Here is a 12,131-nt window from a genome sequence, read left to right as displayed (position 1 = left end):
AATCTGAGGGCAGTAAAAAGTTGTAACTAAGAAAGAATAAAATAAGTATTTTAAGTCAACATGTGTTGGCGTTTAGTTCTTACTTATCTAGAAAGAAAAGGAGTCTGTGTGTGTGTTTGTTTAATTATTGCTTATTTAGCAAAACAAAAGGTCAATATGTATGTGAGAGAGATATGGGTGCATGCAAGATGGAAAATTAACGGAGTTTTGATGCTAAGTTCTAACATAAGTTTATGTAAATGTAAAAGGGAAACCTTTAGACATAACTTCATCTTATTATAAATATAGGGAATGTAATTAAATGCAAATGAAATCATCAATCAAATAATATTTAAAGCAAGCCGGTACTAAATAAAAAGGAAGAACATTTGACTAGTTGAATGTCTAAAATTTCATCCACAAGATCAATTAATATGAAAGATACCAAGAAATCATGACAAGTAACAACCAATGAGTATTAAGGCCGATAAAAATCCATGAGAGCTGGTTTGACTTTGTTAAAGTTAATTGTGGATAGATCCTACATCCATACATTGATCAAATTCTCAAGTAATGTACGCAAAGATATTTATTCCTTTTTTTTAGGATTAGTTGAAACTTATTGAAAAAGGAGAATAGACAGAAATACAATAAACATTCCAGCCAGGGACAAGGCCCCATAAGGCAAAAAAAAAAATCTCATATGATGCAACCAAAGCATAATTTCACTTTGTCTTATGTCTTTCATTTTTTTGAACGAGTGTCCTTTCTTAATGAACCTAAAATTCCAGTAAATTTAACTATTTGTTTTGTTTTGTAAGAAAGTGAAAGAGAAAAAATGAGCAAGTGAAAGGGGATACAGAAAATGTGAGAGTTACTATTCTTTAAGATAAATAATGGAGCGAAAATCATTCATATAATTAATAAAAGCCAAGATGAGAGATATCCGTGTACCTTCACTAGTGTAGTCTACAAAACCTCGAGTGAGTTACCCATATTTCGGGATGCGTGAGATACTAGGCCAATATTGGCCTCCTTCCTTTCTGCATTGTTTCTCTACTTCCACACATCCACAAATACTTAATCGTTGAAGCACTGTGGGTAGCCCATCCTCCGGCAAAGAAAGTAGTTAAGGACAGTCACCAATGGCCAACCTGTTGAGGGGGTAAGGTTCTTCAACATCCCCTTGGGAAAGGATTTCAGATTATCCCACCCTATGTTATAGAGGCCTGTAAGCGTGGTGGCAGTAGCTTTCCTGGAAAGGACTCAAGTCCCTTTCAAGGAAAGCTACTACCCACTACGCTTACAGATTAGCCACCTCCAAAGGGGATGTTGAATAACCTCACCTCACCTTCCTCAAAATTTAGCAATTGGTGACTAACCTCTCCTCCTCCACCTCTTCTTAATATTAGTGAGAAGCATCAGTTAGCTGATAACATATTTAACAAAAAACGATATGTGTTACCAAACAACAACAAAATACCAAACTAAAGAAAATATGGATGTCTACCAAAAGTAAGAGCATTAACGAATGTTTTGACTAAAAGCAGAACACATTAGTTCCAGAAAATCAATGGAACAGAAAGACCAAGACAGTGAATAAGAAAAACGTGAAACGCTTATATAAATATGACCTAAAAGTTTCAAAGACAGAGGCATCTTTCAGAAAGTTCAAATAATATGACCTTTGTGTAAATTCTCCAAAAGGAAACCATACTGCAAGAAAGTAAAAAATGTGGTCCAGATCTAACAAGCTAATTATAGAATGTACACACCAGGCAATGTAAATTATCATCTCAATATGAAAAATCCAGTACAAATAAAATGAATGTTAAGGAATTACAATATTTCTAAGAAATTACTATTTTCCACACTTCTCGTCATTACATGAATGCAAAGACTCTTAAATATGATACTTATTATTCCAATGAATATCTAATTGAACTCAACAAAACATTACATAAAATCAATCAACTTTTGAACTAAAGAATGAAAAAAAAAATCAAGAACATAGTCTAGAAACTAAGCTATCAGAACATTTCCCAAGATGAAGATCAGTGAATTCATGACCTTTACTAACTACACCAATAGGTTTACAAAGGTCTGAAAATACTATAATTATAATTTCTACTAACATCACAACCGTTGCATAGAGATCCAGATGAAACAAGATCAAATTCCACTAGCTCGAAAATGCTTTGTAGCCTAGAACTTATTGATGCAAGGGAATCTAGATGAATGTAATAAAGCATATGATAAGTAAACTAAGGCCCTGTTTGGATGGCAATAATTTTGTGCACAAGTTTGGGAAGGAAAAATATTTCTGAAATTTACCACTTTTCTTAATTGAAACCAGCTCTATTCAAATTTTCATTAGAGGGACAAATAGTTTATGGTAATATCCGTCCACATTAACCATAATCATATCATTTCCCTCTAGATTGTGGATTGAAACAAATTTCCCAAAAATATGTTTTCCATCAGAAATGTTTTTCTTGCAATACAAGCAGGGCCTAAGATAATGTAATAAAAGTAGCAGTGCAGTCAATGAGATTTTTTGCCTAAGCATAGAAAAGTCAGTTACCATTATATTTCCAAGACGAATATCAATGAGTTCACAAAATCTATACTAACATCACATGCATTACATATAAAAATCCAACAATTTCATAATCTAAAAATCCAAAAATGCCCAAAAAAAAAAAAAACCCAAATCTTCTGATGAAAGAAAGAGGGAACAAATAAAGCCAAAATCCATCGAAACTGTAGACGTGAAACCCTAGAAAATCGTACATATCGAAACTTAAGCTCATAAAAACACTAATTCGTAGACCAATAGCATCAATAACAGAGATTACTAATAAATCGGCAACCCCTCAATCACGAGCCAAAATTTTCCACATCCAAGAAAAAAAAACAAATAACCAATGTAGATTTTTCCTCGTGAAGAAAGAAAAAACCAAAACCCCCTATAAAAACCTCAAATCTATCAGAACAAGAGCATAAATGATAGGGTCACATGTATTTTCAGTTATGAAAAATGTGTGTTCTGTTCTTTTACAGTTATTAGCAGGTTAGGTGTCGTATGTGTTGTCGTATTGTAATTTGTTGTTAAGTTTGGCAGTTGTAGTTTGTGGGATCATGTTTATAAGTTTCAATAGAAGGAAAGGAGAAGACAGACTGGTTTTTCTCAACAAAGCTTTTGTAAGGAGGCATCGTCCCCCTTGAAACGGACGAACTCATCTATTTCTGTTTAATTTCTATTTAACTCTATTTGGATCCTATCATCTGGTATCAAAGCAGTTACGATCTTGCAAAATGACGACGAAAAATGATGAAAGGATGGATCGATTAGAAGAAACTTTGGAAGAGATCCGACAATCATTGGTGGCTGTAAATGCTAAATATGATCATTTAGCATCAACTATAAATACAGTAAATGAAGAACAACAGACTAGTAATCATGATGCAGGGCAAGGAGGAAATCTAGGGAGAGACTATGGCAGATCTGATAATTTTTCCAATTCATTCCAGCCACGATACACTCGGTTGGATTTTCCAAAATTCAATGGAGATGACCCCACTGGTTGGATTTACCGCGTAGAACAATTTTTCCGTTATCATCAGATCGCCGACGATCAACCAACGAGTGTTGTTGGCTTCATTTCACTTGGAGGGTGAGCTAGTCAGTGGTTTCAATGGTATGAACGGACTCAACAACACTTAACCTGGACAGATGTAACTGAAGCCATTTGTGTTCAATTTGGTCCGACCGAATATGAGGATTTTGACGCTGCATTATCAAAACTACGCCAACAAGGGACATTGCGGGAATACCAAACTCAATTTGAGAGGTTGGCCAATCGTGTACAGGGTTGGACTGAAAAGGCTCTCATAGGATGTTTTGTTAGTGGTGTAAAAGAAGAAATTGGTGCTGAAGTGCGTATGTTTCAACCCAAAACTATGACCACTGCCATAGGTCTAGCACGAATGCAAGAAGAGAAATTACAACGGCTAAGGCATTTGAAGAACACTCCGAGTTAATCAACTCCAAAATCCACTGGACTGCCCATAAAAAGGATGACACCGGGTGAAATGCAAGAGAGACGTGACAAAGGGCTTTGTTACAATTGCGATGAAAAATTCGCTCCAGGTCACCAGTGTAAAAGACAACAGTTATTTCTCTTAGATGGAGGATCTGATAACGAGAAAGAAGAAGCAGATGAAGCACTTGAAGCATCTGAGGAATCAGAAGTGCTGGAGATTTCTATCCATGCTCTATCTGGACTGAGTCCACCGCAAACCATGCGGGTGTCTGGCCAAATCAGGAGACTAACTGTCTCCATCTTGATCGACTCTGGAAGTACCCATAATTTTTTGAATGCTCGCTTAGCTTCAAGATTAGGATATCCAGTGATAGAGCATCCAACATTTAAAGTGGCAGTTGCAGACGGTAAAAAGATAAAATGTCAAGGACGGTGCTCCAATGTACACCTGCAAATCCAACAATACACACTAAGCACAGACATGTATTTATTACCCATGAAAGGATCCGATGTAGTTTTGGGTATCCAATGGCTTAGAATGTTGGGTCCTATTGTATGGGACTTCTCTAAGATGTCTATGAACTATTCAATTGGCGATCGTGAATATTACATCATTGGGCAAACATCTGGAGTGACAAAATTGGCAACTTTTGAATAGCATTGAAAAGCTCTTACGCAGTCAGCAATCAGGTGTGGTAGCACAACTCAGACCCATTATTGATACTGGTATGAACGAACTTGAACCTTCTAACCTTTCTAAATTGCTTAAGGATTTTTCAGACCTTTTCGTTGAACCAAGTAAATTGCCCCCTCCTAGATCACAAGACCATAAGATACCGATTAAAACTGGAGTTCATCCCATCAATGTGAGACCTTATAGGTACCCACATTTCCAAAAATCCGAAATAAAAAAGATTGTGCAAGAAATGTTGCAAGTTGGGATTATAAGACCTAGTGTGAGCCCTTATTCTTCTCCAGTGCTAATGGTTAAGAAAAAAGATGAAACATGGCAACTCTGCATCGATTATAGAGCATTAAATCAAGTGACAGTGAAAGACAAGTTTCCAATACCGGTGATTGATGAGCTTCTCGACGAATTGCACAGATATAATGCTATTTTTCCAAGCTTGGCTTGTGATCCGGATATCATCAAATTCGTGTGTATGAACCTGAGATTCCAAAGACTGCATTTCGCACACATGACAGACATTATGAATTTCTGGTATTGCCCTTTGGACTGTCAAATGCACCATCTACTTTTCAGTCACTCATGAATGCATTTTTAGACCATATCTACGGAAGTTCGTACTAGTATTTTTTGATGATATATTAGTGTATAGCACCAATTGGGAAGAAAATTTGCTACATTTAAAAAAGACCCTGGAGGTACTCCAGGCCAACCAACTTTTTATCAAAAGGTCTAAATGTGCATTGGAAGAAAAGATGTCGAATATCTTGGTCACATAATATCGCAAGAAGGTGTAGCAGCAGATCCAAACAAAATTGCGAGCATGGTTGAATGGCCTCGACCAAGTACCGTGAAGGGCCTACGTGGGTTCTTGGGAGTCACGGGGTACTACAGAAAATTTGTCAAAGATTATGGAAAAATTAGTGCTCCCCTAACTGCTCTTCTTCGAAAAGACTCGTTTCATTGGGGTCCTGAAGCAGAGAAAGCCTTTTCAGATTTAAAAGTAGCTATGACCACAACACCCGTATTGGCTCTACCAAATTTTTCCAAGACATTTCTTATCGAGTGTGATGTGTCAGGGAGTGGCATTGGTGCAGTATTGATGCAGGAGGGAAGACCTATCGCCTTCACTAGCAGAGCATTATCTGGAAAAACTTCGGCATATCAATTTATGAAAAGAAGATGCTTGCCATCTTGCATGCAGTAACGAAGTGGCGACCCTACCTCATAGGTCAGCATTTCAAAATCCTGACAGATCACCGCAGCTTAAAATTCTTTTTGGAGCAGCGAGTATCCACCCTTGAGCAACAAAAGTGGGTATCCAAATTGTTGGGATATGACTATGAAATAGTATACCGGAAAGGGAAGGAAAATGTGGTTGCCGATGCTTTGTCTCGACAAAATGACAGCAACTGTTTCAATGCCATTTCTATGCCTCAATTTCCTATGGAATGCCATGATCCATAGTCTCTGACCGTGACCCCGTCTTTACCAGTCAATTTTGGCAAGAATATTTTAAACTTCAAGGCAGCGAGCTTCTCATGAGTACAGCATGCCATCCACAAACGGATGACCAAACGGAGGTAGTAAACAGATGCTTAGAAACTTATCTTCAGTGTTTCACAGGATTTCATCCTAAACAAAGGACAAAATGGCTTCCGTGGGCTGAATGGTGGTATAATACCACATACCATGCTTCAACCAAAATGATACCATTTGAAGCTGCATATGGAAGGCCACCTCCTACAATCACTACATACCTGCCGGAATCCACCAAGGTTGATGCTTTAGACAAGGAACTGAAGAGCAGAGATCAGATCTTGCTCGACTTGAAGGAAAATTTACTACAAGCTCAAAAATGCAAGCTGACAAACATCGCACTGAGAGAGAATCTAATGAAGGAGACATGGTATATCTTCGCCACCAACCATACAGACAGACATCGGTATCACACAGATCCAACCTGAAACTATCCCCATGTTTTTTTGGCCCATTCAAGTGTTACATCGAATTGGACCAGTAGCATATAAACTGGACTTACCAGCTGATTCTAAACTCCATCCAGTTTTTCACGTTTCACTACTTAAAAGAAAAATTGGGGCTCATTCAGTGGCATATCCATTGCTAGCACCAGTTAAAGCAGTCGGAACACTACAGCCTGAACCATCAGTTATTCTTGACCGGAGGATGGTGAAAAGAAATAATAGAGCTACAACAGAAGTCTTAGTAGAGTGGGCGAATCTTCCACGGCATGATGCTACATGGGAGAACTTTCAGCAATTTCAAGAAAGGTTCCCTCATTTTCAACCTTGAGGACAAGGTTGACATTAAATGGGGTGGAATGATAGGGTCACATGTATTTTCAGTTATGTAAAATGTGTGTTCTGTTCTTTTACAGTTATTAGCAGGTTAGGTGTCGTATGTGTTGTCGTATTGTAATTTGTTGTTAAGTTTGGCAGTTGTAGTTTGTGGGATCATGTTTACAAGTTTCAATAGAAGGAAGGAGAAGACAGATTGGTTTTTCTCAACAAAGCTTTTGTAAGGAGGCATCGTCCCCCTCGAAACGGACGAACTCATCTATTTTTGTTTAGTTTCTATTTAACTCTATTTGGATCCTATCAATAAACAAGAGAGGAAACAACAAAATCATCAAAAACCCTATAAGAAAGAGAAAAAGAACAAAAAAAAAAACTCCTCCAAGTACCTCTATAGCCTAAAGCCTTAAACAAAGCTTTTGAAACCCTAACAATAGCCTTCTTCCCTTTTGCCTTACTCTTGTTTAAAATCTGAAGGTAAATGGTCTTCACAGAGGCTCTTACCAAATAGAGAGAACGCGTTATGTCTGGGAGATGATTTTTTCACACCCCCCTGTAGGATTATGCGCCCCCCCCCCCCTCCCTAACATGATTTGACATCAAAAAGTGTTAAACTCTGCCAGAATTCACCTTAAAAAAAGGGGCGAGCATAATCCTACAGTGGGGGTGAAAAAATCACCTCCTGTTATGTTTTTGCTTTTTGCATTCTTTCTTCTGTACAAAGAAATGAGAAAAGGACTGAACTGCGTAAAATAGAAGAGGAGGAGCTGCGTGACACTGACGTGCGCCGCTGGGTGTAACATGTCACATGATCCAAAACCATTCATTTTCGTGGGCCCCACAGTCAAGGATCTCCAACCTTTGGATGATGTAGACCCAGCAAGGTTACAGTGTGAAAAACTTCGATTGATCGGATGGTTAGGAACTTAGAGCATAGTGTGTGGCCCAGAGATAAAGGGTTTGGATCACTCATGTGGTACCCACGCGTATTGGAATATAAGAACTAGCCACTGTTATATGATCTAGAATGTTCATCTGAGGAAGATGTCCGTGGTAGGTTCTGGAAATGAGGTAAAGACAAGAGGTAAGGGGAGTTCATAATAAGCGAAGATTGCAATGTTATATGGCCTACAATGGCAATGATACTATTGGTAAAAAGAACTGCTTCATTCACTGGTGAGCAACCATGGTAAAAACAACAAAATGTGCGATACAGCCTGGTTGAACCTGCACTGATCCAATCCGTCCACTAGGTTGGCCTTATTTTGGCTCTCGTATGTAATGAGAGCGGAAGAATAAGAAATTGCAATAACCAGAACTCAAATAAACTTTCCACACTTGATCCACGATTTTTCAAAAGAAAACCGTAACACAAGAAGATAGTGTGGAATTTATCAAACGTCCAAAAAAAGTCCCCTTTTTCATATTCCAAACGTCCATATATGTTCTTTACAAGTGAAAAGATTCAAATGCTTCTGTTACTGTTTTTTTTTTTTTATTATTTTTATTGGTAAGCTAGGGTTAGGCAGACCCCTACCAGAATTCATAAAAAAAAAGAATAAAATCAAGGAGGCTCAAAAGCCAACAATTTGGGGATAAGAATCCAGCACAGCCCACTACAGGAGAAAACAATACAATTGAAAAAAGTCAAGGGCCAGACAGAATAAGGCATTCTGCACCAAGAGCCAGGTAGATAAGCCATCAAACCAAAAGTCTTCAGCAGGGAGCAAGGATGTGGGGGGGTAGCAACTTCTAGAAGAGGGATTTATCGTTACAACCCAATGAGGCGGCACCAAGAAGTGGAGCACAGAGGAGCAGTCTTCCAGCAGCATCATCAACAGTAGAAGAAGCAAATTACATTCTATGGTAGATATGTCCATCTCTGTCCAAATTTAAACAAGTTAAGAGATTCTGAGGGCAAAGAGGAAGAGGGATGGAGTTGTCTTTCCATGGACAAGATCTTATAGATAAAAGATCAGCAGCAGGATTAGCTTCTCTCCAAACATGAGAGATCCTCTAGGAACGGAAAGTGGACAGAATTTTCCTAATGTGGAAGATGAGGTTAACCAATCTCCATGGGGGCTTTATCTTTCCATTAATGACTTCCACAACGTAACTTGAGTCAGATTCAATCCAAATTCTCCGAATGTCTCTGATAATGACCTCCTTGAGACCTTTGTAGATAGCCCAGATTTCCAACTTGAAAATCTCCTTTTTTATTGTATTCAAAGAGAACATCGATAGCAGCATCCCTTCATCATTTCGAATGAGGCCCCCCAAGCCTCCACCATCGGAATTAAGGGAGGCATCAGTGTTCAGCTTGAACACTTCAGAGGTTGGGGGTTTCTAGGTGCACGTTTTTTCCGATGGTTTCTTTGCATTGAACTTGTACCCAAACAGCAGGGCAGTATTTCTTTTCTCTTCAGAATCTTCATCTTGGAATTGCAGCCAGCTTATTCTTTCTTTGACATCTGCAATGATCATCCGAAGGATCACTGATTTGTGAAGTTTTTTATTATGAAATTGCCTGTAGTTACTTTCTTTCCAAATTCTGAAGATTGCTGAAGCAAAAGCAATTTTTAGAGCAGTAACGGCTTGACCTTTTCCTGTTCTGTTAATTCGAATCCATTCTTCTTCATCTTTCAGAGTAACACAAGGTTTTCTTCTGCTGTTGAATTTCCAGAGCACGAAATGCCAAACCCAACAAGAGTATCCACATTGAAAGAAAAGATGGTCGACAGTTTCGGCATGTGCCTGACACAGGTTGCATCTGGTATCAATCTGAGGAAGGTTGGTACGCAATTTTTCCTTTGTGAGGAGTTTGTTTTGGAGGGCTCGCCAAACAGTCAGAGAATGCTTTGGGATATGGCCAATGAACCAGCAGGTTTTGAACCATGGAATCTTAGGCGAGTGGTGACGGATGTTATCTCAAGCACTGTGAGTAGAGAAACTGCCGTCCAAAGATGGCTTCCAAATAGGAATATTTTTACTATCATGAATAAAAATACCTCTGTTAAGAAGAAGTTTCTCCTCACGCAGAGAGTCATTATCCAGTATAGCGTGCCATCCATCACTTCTCCGGATATCACTGGGCATTTTTGCGTCTGCAAGACAGGGGTCTGTTGTAGACTTAGGTATTTGAGTGGAGATTTTTCCATCAGGGTGCCAGGGGAAGTGCCACAAGTCAATTTCATCTTCTTTCCCAACTGCATAGCAAATGTAATTCACTGCAATATCACGGGCTTGAAGAACACTTCTTAGACCCCAAGAAGGCTTGGACGGCATCTTTATGGTCCAGATACTCTGCTTTTGGATATATTTTGAATTGAGCCATTGTCTCCATAAGGACTTGCTATCTTGCAAAATATTCCAAAGTAGCTTAATTTGAAGAGCAGTGTTGATTTGTTCAATTTTTCTTAGACCCAAACCACCTTCACATTGGGGGAGACAAATATCATCCCAGGAGACAGTATGAATCTTCTTCTTCAGGTCAGGACCACTCCAAATGAAATCTCGCATTAGCTTTTCAATTCTGACAATGATTCCTTTGGGAAGCTTGAAGGCGGATGACCAATAGAGGTTGAAAGAAGATAAAACAGATTTTACAAGCTCTACTCGACCAGCTTAGAGAGAGACTGATATGACCGGGCTTGAATTCTTTGTCTGATTTTTCCAACAATGGGCATACAATCCGCAGTTGTCAACCTCCCAGAGATAAGGGGAAGGCCAAGGTATTTAATGGGAGATCCCCATTTTTTGAGTAATTCTTCGATTGTCTCAGGAGAAGGTACCTGAAAAGAAAATTTCACTTTTGGAAAGGTTAGCTTTAAGGCCAGTGCAATTTTCAAATTCAAGGAGACAATCCAGGATGCCTTGGGTTGAGTGATCATCAGCAGAGGCAAAGATCATGAGGTCATCAGCAAAAAGAAGGTGGGAGATTGTTAGATTTCCTTTGGAAAAAGCAGGGGTGATTTTCTTAAGGATAATAGCTGATTCAATTAATCTGGATAGGATTTCCATTGCAAGGTAGAATAAGAGGGGGGATAAGGGATCTCCTTGTCTTAAACCATTGGTAGATTTCAAGTGACCCTGAGGAGTGCCATTGAAAAGGATAGAGAAAGAGGGGGTATTACTGCACTCATCAATCCAAGAACACCATGTCTGGTCAAAACCTTGCAGGGACATGAAAGAGAGCAAAGCTTCTCGATTTACTTTGTCAAATGCTTTTGCCAAATCAATTTTGAGACACATTTTTGGTTTTCTAGATGGATGATGGAAATTATGAAGCAAATCATGGGTTAGAAGGATATTTTCTTGAATCTGTCTACCATGAATGAAAGCTGATTGAGAAGGGCTAACAAGTTTTCCTATCACCAATTTCATTCTGAGGGCAAGAATTTTGGTGATAGTTTTGTAAACAAAATTACATAAGGAAATGGGTCTAAATTTTGAAGGGGAGGTAGCATCAATTCCTTTTGGAATCAATGCAACAAATGTTGCATTTATTTCCTTCAGCATTTTTTTCTTTTCAAAAATGTTTTTTCTTGCAGTAGAGAATTCAGAACCAACCAAGTACCAGAACTTGTGAAAGAATCGGCCATTAAATCTATCGGGTCCAGGAGCTTTATCTCCCTTCATGCTGAAAACTGCATTTTCGATTTCCTCCGAAGACACAGGTGCAGAAAGCATTGCTGCCTCATCAGAAGTGAGGGTGCTGAATGGATGAGGGAGAGGGTGGCAACCAGATTTGCCATTGTTGAGAAGTTTGTGGAAATGTTCAACAAGGATTTCAGAGATCTGATGAGGGTCGTTGGTCGTAGTACCTTGAGTATTTTCCATGGAAACGATGTGGTTTCTGTGTAGTCTGGACTTGATTGCTGAATGGAAAAAGCTGGAGTTTGAATCTCCAAGATTCAACCAATCAACTCTGGCTTTCTGACGAGTCATATTTTCTTCCAAATGAGCAACTCTGGAGAACTCATCTCTCAGCTTGTGTTCCTCCTTAATAAGATTTCTGTCAGATGGAGAGAGGATCTGATGATTGGAAGCTTAACATCAATCCGACCAAAAACATTTTTGTTCCAGATTTCTATTCTTCTTTTG

General features: G+C 38.8%; 1 protein-coding gene and 1 pseudogene across 2 annotated transcripts in view; one reads left to right on the top strand and one right to left on the bottom strand.

Annotated features, from left to right (window-relative positions):
- Positions 1-12,131, bottom strand: part of LOC143850941 (putative disease resistance protein RGA3) — an 86,655-nt gene that overhangs the window by 27,284 nt on the left and 47,240 nt on the right. The gene's annotated exons all lie outside the window — the stretch shown is intronic.
- On the top strand, positions 5,450-5,920 carry LOC143850476 (putative mitochondrial protein AtMg00860 pseudogene; annotated as a pseudogene).

Source organism: Tasmannia lanceolata, unplaced genomic scaffold (genome assembly GCF_043159265.1).
Source record: "Tasmannia lanceolata isolate RefF3 unplaced genomic scaffold, GAP_Taslan_0.1 ptg000018l, whole genome shotgun sequence".
In the NCBI taxonomy this organism is placed as follows: domain Eukaryota; kingdom Viridiplantae; phylum Streptophyta; class Magnoliopsida; order Canellales; family Winteraceae; genus Tasmannia; species Tasmannia lanceolata.
The sequence above is the reverse complement of the archived record's forward strand: the minus strand, read 5'-3'. Positions and strand labels throughout refer to the sequence as shown.